The following is an 8,157-nucleotide window of genomic DNA, read 5'->3' as shown; positions in this document are numbered from 1 at the left end:
CACACACACACACACACACAGAACGAGTGGGAGAGAGAGAGATTGAGAAATCTGATACAGACAGTAAGAAAGAGCGACAGAAATATGATAGCGAATGAGCAAGACCGAGACAGATATGAACAGTAAAAAAACAAAACAAAAAAAAACACCACCACCACAAGGTTGTTGGGCAACCCCCCTCCCCCTCGGCACCAGCTTATGTGAGATGGTTTATCCACAATTTACACAAGAAGGGAATTTGAAGTAAGAAGTGACACTAAAATGATCCTGTGGACTTTTTAACCCAGCTGTCTATCTACGGGTCACCTTGGTTTTACAAGCGCAAAACCACATTATCTCTGTATCATATCTTCGATATTTATCATGGTATTTTATATGTCACTATGGTTGTTATCATCATTCTTAGTATAATTTTTATCACCGTCATCATTATCACTTTCATTCTCAATCAAATTTCATTATCATCATTATCTTCATTATCCTTATAATCGTCAACAACATTATAATTATGATCATGATAATCATCACAACAATTAGGTTATCTATCCTCTCTCACAAATTCATTCAACGTCTGCAAATTGCTTTGCTGCGGCTTTTCAAAATTTAAAAAGATAATTCCAAACGTGGTCTTTTATCCTTATCTTTATTATTATTATTATTATAATCAGTATTGTTTTCATTAGCGTTGTTGTTGTTGTTGTTTTTCTTCTTCTTTTATTATTATTATCATTATTATTATCATTATCATCATTATTTGTTACTATTATTATTATTATTATTATTATTTATTTTTGTTGTTGTTGTTGTTGTTTTGTTGTTGTTGTTGTTGTTGTTGTTGTTATTATTATTATTATCATTATTATTATTATTGTTATTATTATTGTTATCATTATTATTATTACTATTATTGTTATTATTATCATTATTGTTATTATTATCATTATTATCATTATCATCATCATCATCATTATTATCAACATTATCATTATTACGACTATAATTATTATCATCATAATTATTATTATTAATGTCATTATTTTTGCCATCATCATCATTATCATTATCATCAGTTACTTTTTTTATTATTACTATCATTGTTATTATTACTTTATTATCATTACTATTATTATTGTTATTATTGTTATTACTGTTATTATCATTTTATACTACTACTACTACTACTACTAATTATTATCATTATTGTTATTACTAATACTACTATCATTATTATTATTATTATTGTTATTACTATTACTATTATCATTATTATTATTATTATTGTTATTATCATCATCATTATTACTGTTATTGTTATTTCACTATTATTATTATTATTTTTTTTTTATGCAAACTTTTCCTTAGATCTGTTAATTAAAATCAAACACTGAGTCACTACCAGCGACCTAGGGTGATTGAAGTTTGAAGCAATGGAACATCAACAAAACATGTAAAAATATGCAGAACAACCACAAATCAAAACATCCAGTCAAGTCAATTCACGAACAAAAAAGCACTTCAGATCGATAAGGCTCTTCTAAGAACATGCGCCGTGCTACTTAAGACTATTTTTTGACTTCTTCTAATTTTGGATTTTCTGGTATTTGTTCAAGAAACTTATCTGTACCTTTTTTTTTTATAAGGCCAAGTGCTCCAATAACAACATGCAAAGTTTTGGTTTTTAAATGCCACATCTTTTTCACCTCTATTTCCAGGTCTTTATACTTTGATATCTTCTCACTTTCGTTGGGACGTTTCTGTCTGAAGGGATGCTCATATCTATAAACAGGCAGGTGTTGTTTATTTTGTCCTTGATGACAATATCTGGACGATTCGCTTGTATAGTACGATCTGTGTGAATTGGAAAGTTCCATAAGATTGTAGCATCTTTACCTTCAGTTACCTTCTGGATGGTGTTTGTACCATTTATCTTTCGTTCTGATAGAAAAGTGTTTGCAGATCTTCCAATGTAGGTACTTGCCCACTCTGTCGTGTCGATTTTTGTACTCATTCGGTGTTAATATTGAGCAACCAGACACAAGGTGATCAATCGTCTCAACCTTGTATTCACCAAACCTACACTTTGGGTCAGTGCCATTGTGCAAGATGTTAGCTTGATAGTTTCTGGTAAACAAACTCTGATCTTGGGCTGCAAGAATAAAACCCTCTGTTTCCCCTTTAAGTCCAGAGCTTCTAAGCCACTGATGGGTCGCAGTTTTATCTACATCACCGTGTTTGCTTTGAGTTGCAAACTGTCCGTGGAAAGGATTTTCATGCCACCTAGATTCAAGTTTTTCTTGTCCGACCTTCTTAGCTTTTTGTTTTCTATGTTTAGCAGCCAATGTTGGCGACATATGTTTGATGTTTTTGCTCTCAATACCTAATTCCTGAGAAAACTTATCTGATTCCTTTACTACCGAGTGTAACCTTTTGGGAGTTTTCATGTACTAATTGACGCATCCAATCGTTGGTTAGATCTAAGTATTGCAAGAGACCAATCATAGTTGTTTTGTACGATAATTCCAATTGCATCATACCCCTACCTCCTTTACTTCTAGGGACGTACAGACGGTCTACGTCTGATTTAGGGAGATACATTTTGTTGCATGTCAATGCCTTCCTAATTTTGGTGGCAATTTGTTTCAGTTCACTTAAGTTTCAGTCTATCACGTTAAAACTATATGTAACCACAGGTATTGCAAGAGTGTTGATTGCTGTCAGTTTGTTCTTCGAGTTTAATTCCGTTTTCAGGAGTGACCTTACTCTTCGGATGCATTATGTACGTATTTTTTTCTTCATCTACGATTGTTGTATACCGTCTCCTTCATTTACTCCTAGATATTTATAGGTTTCTTCCTGATCTAATTGCTTTATTACAGTATCAACACTTAACTCTATATTGTCAGATGTAACTAGTTTTCCTTGCTTAAAGGTTGCTTTAGCACACGTATCGAGACCAAATTTCATACCTATGTCATCACTAACTATTATTATTATTATTATTATTATTATTATTATTATCATTATCATTATCATTATCATTATCATTATCATCATCAACATCATCATCATCATCATCATCATCATCATCATCATCATCATCATCATCATCATCATCATCATCATCATCATCATCATCATCATCAATATTACTATTATTGTCATTATCATTATTATTATTAATATAGTTATTATTACTATTATTATTATCATCGTCATAATCATTATTGTTATTATTATCATTATTGTTATCATAATTACTGTCATCATTTTTATTATTATTATTATTATTATTATTATTATCATCACTGTTATTATGATCATTATTATGATTAGCCACCGGGCTAGTACAATGGTAACGTGTCGGCCTCTCATCCGAGGGGTCAGCGGTTCGCACTCCGCCCAGGCGCGATAAGTTGCAACTGTCGCCTGGAGGTTACTGCTGTGGCTGGACACCGCGGCGGGTAAGGACTAGGTTCAGCCGAGTCAGCAGCAGCTGAGACACGTGAGCGAGTCGGCAGTAGTCGACACAGGCCGGGCTCCCCCCATGGCATAGCCCGGGCGAGGCTAAGCTTCGCATATCGGACTTGTCTTATTATGATTATTATCATTATTATTACTATCATGTTATGATTATTATTAAAATTATCATTGTCAAAATTGTTGTTTAACATTATTACTGTTATCATTATCATTATCATCATTATCAAAGTTATCACTATTTGCAAACTATCGTTATTATCTGTTAAATCTCTTACAATAAGAAGAACATGGCCCATGAACCAATCGATTAGATAATAGCAGTTGATTGTATCTGCGAAGGATCTGAATCCGCTTAAAGGTATCGTCGGCAGTGGGATCCATCATAGAAAACGAGTCTACAGGGAAATCCATTTTCTGTTGGGGATTTATACTTTGCATCCTTATTTTGGAGCGTTGTCGGAGGTCGAAATTTGTCTGTTATTTTTTTTTTTTAAATATAGGACTGTTATATGCGGCTTTTAGACACAAATGAATTCATAAGAAGTGTATATATGTTATATATATTATATATATATATTTTATATATATATATAATATTATTTTATATGCAGATATTATATTAATATATATATATATATATATATATAAATATATATATATATATATATATATATATATATATATATTTATGAATACAATGATATTTAGATGGAGTAGTTAGATGAAGAGATTACAGTGAACATGACGATGATGATAATGCTGTGATGATGATGATGATGATGATGATGATGATGATGATGATGATGATGATGATATCATTGACGACGACGACGATGAAGATGATGATGATTGGAATGCGCACACATGTAATAAATATATAACTCATAACCTTTCACATTAGATTTACTTACAAATTCACCAGTGCTATACTTTAACCGGAGAGAGTCTATATGTTACACTGTTTGCCAAGCACTCTTCTATATTATAATACAAAAATTGTACAACGATGTACATGTGCAAATGATATCTACATTTATACATTAATTTGTTTGATACGTACGCATAGCGGGAACAGTCAAGGCCTTTAATAAGTCTCCAGATCAGTCCTTATGTACGTGTTGTCAGGCCTATGTTAACCCTCGAACTGCCCTACACACCAGTGATGGCCCCCTTCGTGAGGAGCACCCACTTCATACATCTGTTAACGCAGGGTCAAGGCGTTCCTTGTCGCGGCCTACGTGGAAACCATTAAACCCGGTTGCTCTGGGCAATCTTGGAGAGGATGATATGTGGTCGCACTGTCACACCGCTGATGCCAGCGGATACAGTGATGATGATGATGATGATGATGATGATGATGATGATGATAACAACAACAATAATATCAGCAGACGACTATGCACATTCAACAACAGTAAAAAAAATTAGATTTATTCAAAACTGTGTTCAGCATCAGCTCCACAGAATATTACATAATTAGGTGAGATTGATAACGATATTTGACGTCTATCATAACTTAATTTCCAATTTCTCTCAAACAATTTTCTTTACATCGTAAGCACAGGATGGAATTAATTCATTTGGCATCGTTTAACAGAAGTAATTTTGCCTGAACTGACGCATTTAAAAATGCAGCATGTTACGGCATAAACTATTCTCTTTGAAGTTAGTACATTCAACAGTGAGAACAAGTGGGTGCGTTTTATAATTCATGCGGCTGACATGGTGTTTTCCTTTCAGTACAATGCTGTGCTCTGTGATTCTAATTTTATCTTACGTCCCCCAGGCAGTCAGCACACACACGCACGCACACACGCACGCACACACACACACACACACACACACAAACACGGAAACACGCACGCACGTTCGCACACTGTAGACATATAGCCACATCCCCCCCGATTACAACACGCCCACACACCCATCACCCATTTTCCTCGCACCCACTGACTCCCCATCTCCCATTCCTGCCACGCCCACTCACCCAATCCCCCATTCCTACCACGCCCACTCTCTCCTCTCCTTTCCTTCAACACCGCTACACTCAACCCAGGGCTTTCAACACTAGCTACATCCTCAGCATAAGAAGTCTACTTCATCACTGCATGCATAAGGGAAACGCTGTACCAAGGACAAGTCTAAACGTACCCGGTAAAAACATTCAGAGCAGCTTTTAAAACGTTTCTTTCAGATTTTTAAGGCAGGCAACGTTCGCTGATGAATATATATATATATATATATATATATATATATAAAATAATATATATATATATATTTATATATATATATATATATATAATATATATGTATACATATATACACACATACACACACACACACACACAGACACACACACACACACACCCCACACACACACACACCACCCATATATATATATTTGTGTGTGTGTGTGTGTGTGTGTGTGTGTCTGTGTTTTGTGTGTGGTGTATGTGTGTATAATGTTCATACATATCTATATTATATATCCTTTTTATTTATTTATATATTTTATATTATAGATATATATTTTAAAATATAATATGTATGTATGTATGTATGTATGTATGTATGTATGTATGTTTTTATGTATTTATGTATGTGTGTGTGTAGTTTGTATATATATTTATATATGAATTTATCTAAATATATATATATATTATATTTTCAAAATATTTTGTGTGTGCGTGCGTGTGTGTGTGTGTGTGTGTGTGTGTGTGTGTGTGTGTGTGTGTGTGTGTGGGGTGTGGTGTGTGTATGTTTTGGTGTGTGTGTGTGTGTGTTGTGTGTGTTTGTGTGTGTTTGCGGTGTTATATATATATATAATATATATATATATATAAAATATATATTTTTATTTTATATTAACAATTTATTATATTTTTAAATATTTTTTATATATTATTTTTAAATATATATATATAATTATATATATATATATTTTATTTATTTTTATATATAATATTTATATATATATAAATGTAAAATCTGTTGCGAATAAAAGGATATTATTATTGCTTATTCTTTTTGTTACTTTTTGTTATTTTTATTATTTTTATGGATTTTAAGATTTTCGCACTGGCTTTTCTTATTCCCTTTTTTTCTTCCTGTTGGCGAGTCTAGCAATACTAAAGGCTAGATTTCCCTTTCCCCTTTTAAAGTCTAGCACTTTTCTCAGTATTCTGCCGTCCCCAAAAAGAGTTTTTCTGCAGTACCCCAACCTCGGGCCCCAATGCCCATTTTAATCCAACATTCAAGATTTTTTGAAACGTTCCGGGGGCACCAATCACTATTGGAAAAAATTTGCACATCCATTCCCAAACCCTTTTTTTTTCCCTTTTTCAACTTGGTACTTTTCTCCCTTCCAAAACTTTTTTTCTGCAATCCTCGTATTCGGGTACGGAAATATAAACTATTAAGCCTCTTTTTTTTTCCTTATAAATTACATAACATCGGGTCTTCTTGCCGGTGACGTTATCACATTGCACATTGATTCCCACAAATTTTTTCAGGGCCCGTTCTCAAAAACCCCCTCGGGGGTGTGTTTTACCACTTATCTCTCAACCCATGTTTCCACACAAATCCCAGTGTACTTTCTTTGCCACGTTTTGTGACGTCTTTGACTTTTTTCGGGCAAATTTCTCGACTCTGAAAAAATATGCTGTATTTTCCCCCTCGTTTACCACCTTTTTACACATGGACTGTCGCTGCTCTTATCAAATTAATGCTTCACGTAGTTGGCCTTATTGTTTGTTTTTTTTGCCAAACTGGAAGCTTCCTTTTTCAACCTTAAAATCACTCCTTGACACCCTTTCCCCAAGTTTTAAACCCTGTCTCCCTTTTCGGGCATCTCTCTGAGATTGCCCATGCTTGTTTTTCCTGCCTTTTTTTTTTGAGCTCTTCTCCCTTTTCTCCTTTTGAATTCTTCCTTCCTTTTTTCCTCTGTCTTAGGGTTTTCCGATCACAACCCCTTTATCAAAAAAATCTTTGAGTTTGCCACAAAAAAACCAAAGCTGTTTTCTTCTCCTTTTACACTTTTCCACACTGAAAAGGCCCACGACCCCTTTCCCTTTCCTTTTTCATATATAGTCTGTCTCACCCTTTTTTTGGTGATGCACCATACATTGTCGGGTTTTTTTTCTTGTCTTTCTGTCGATATTTTCATTCACCCTCTAGCTTATTATTCCGCCCCCAAATTCAAATATTGCTACTCCCCAGTATAATTGCAGTTACCTTTTTCTTCCTTCACCTTGGATTTTAAATTTAACCTAGCCTTCGCTTATCCCCTTTCTTTTTTTCCTTTATTTCATTCTCCTTCCCCTATCTAATTCCCAATACCCAGTAAAAAATATCCTTTTGTTCACCTCTTTTATTATTCATCTTTCGGTAATTCTATGCCCTAAAATTTACAATTTTCCCCTCTTCTTAGGACTAGAACCCAACTTTTCTTGTTTCCCCAAATTTCCATGCCTATATCATACAAAAAATGTGAGTAGTCTGTATTGGGATCTATCTTTTTCTTCCCCCCCTTGGAATAATTTTTAAATCATCCATAAAGAGTAGGGGTTAAGTTTATACTCCTTTTTCCCCCCCTCATAGCATAATTTCCCTTTTTGGTAATGGATAGGTACATCCAAAGAAAAATAAAAAGGGTGAAAAACACCCCTTTAATATCCT

The sequence above is a fragment of the Penaeus monodon genome, chromosome 4 (genome assembly GCF_015228065.2).
Source record: "Penaeus monodon isolate SGIC_2016 chromosome 4, NSTDA_Pmon_1, whole genome shotgun sequence".
Classification (NCBI taxonomy): domain Eukaryota; kingdom Metazoa; phylum Arthropoda; class Malacostraca; order Decapoda; family Penaeidae; genus Penaeus; species Penaeus monodon.
The sequence above is the reverse complement of the archived record's forward strand: the minus strand, read 5'-3'. Positions refer to the sequence as shown.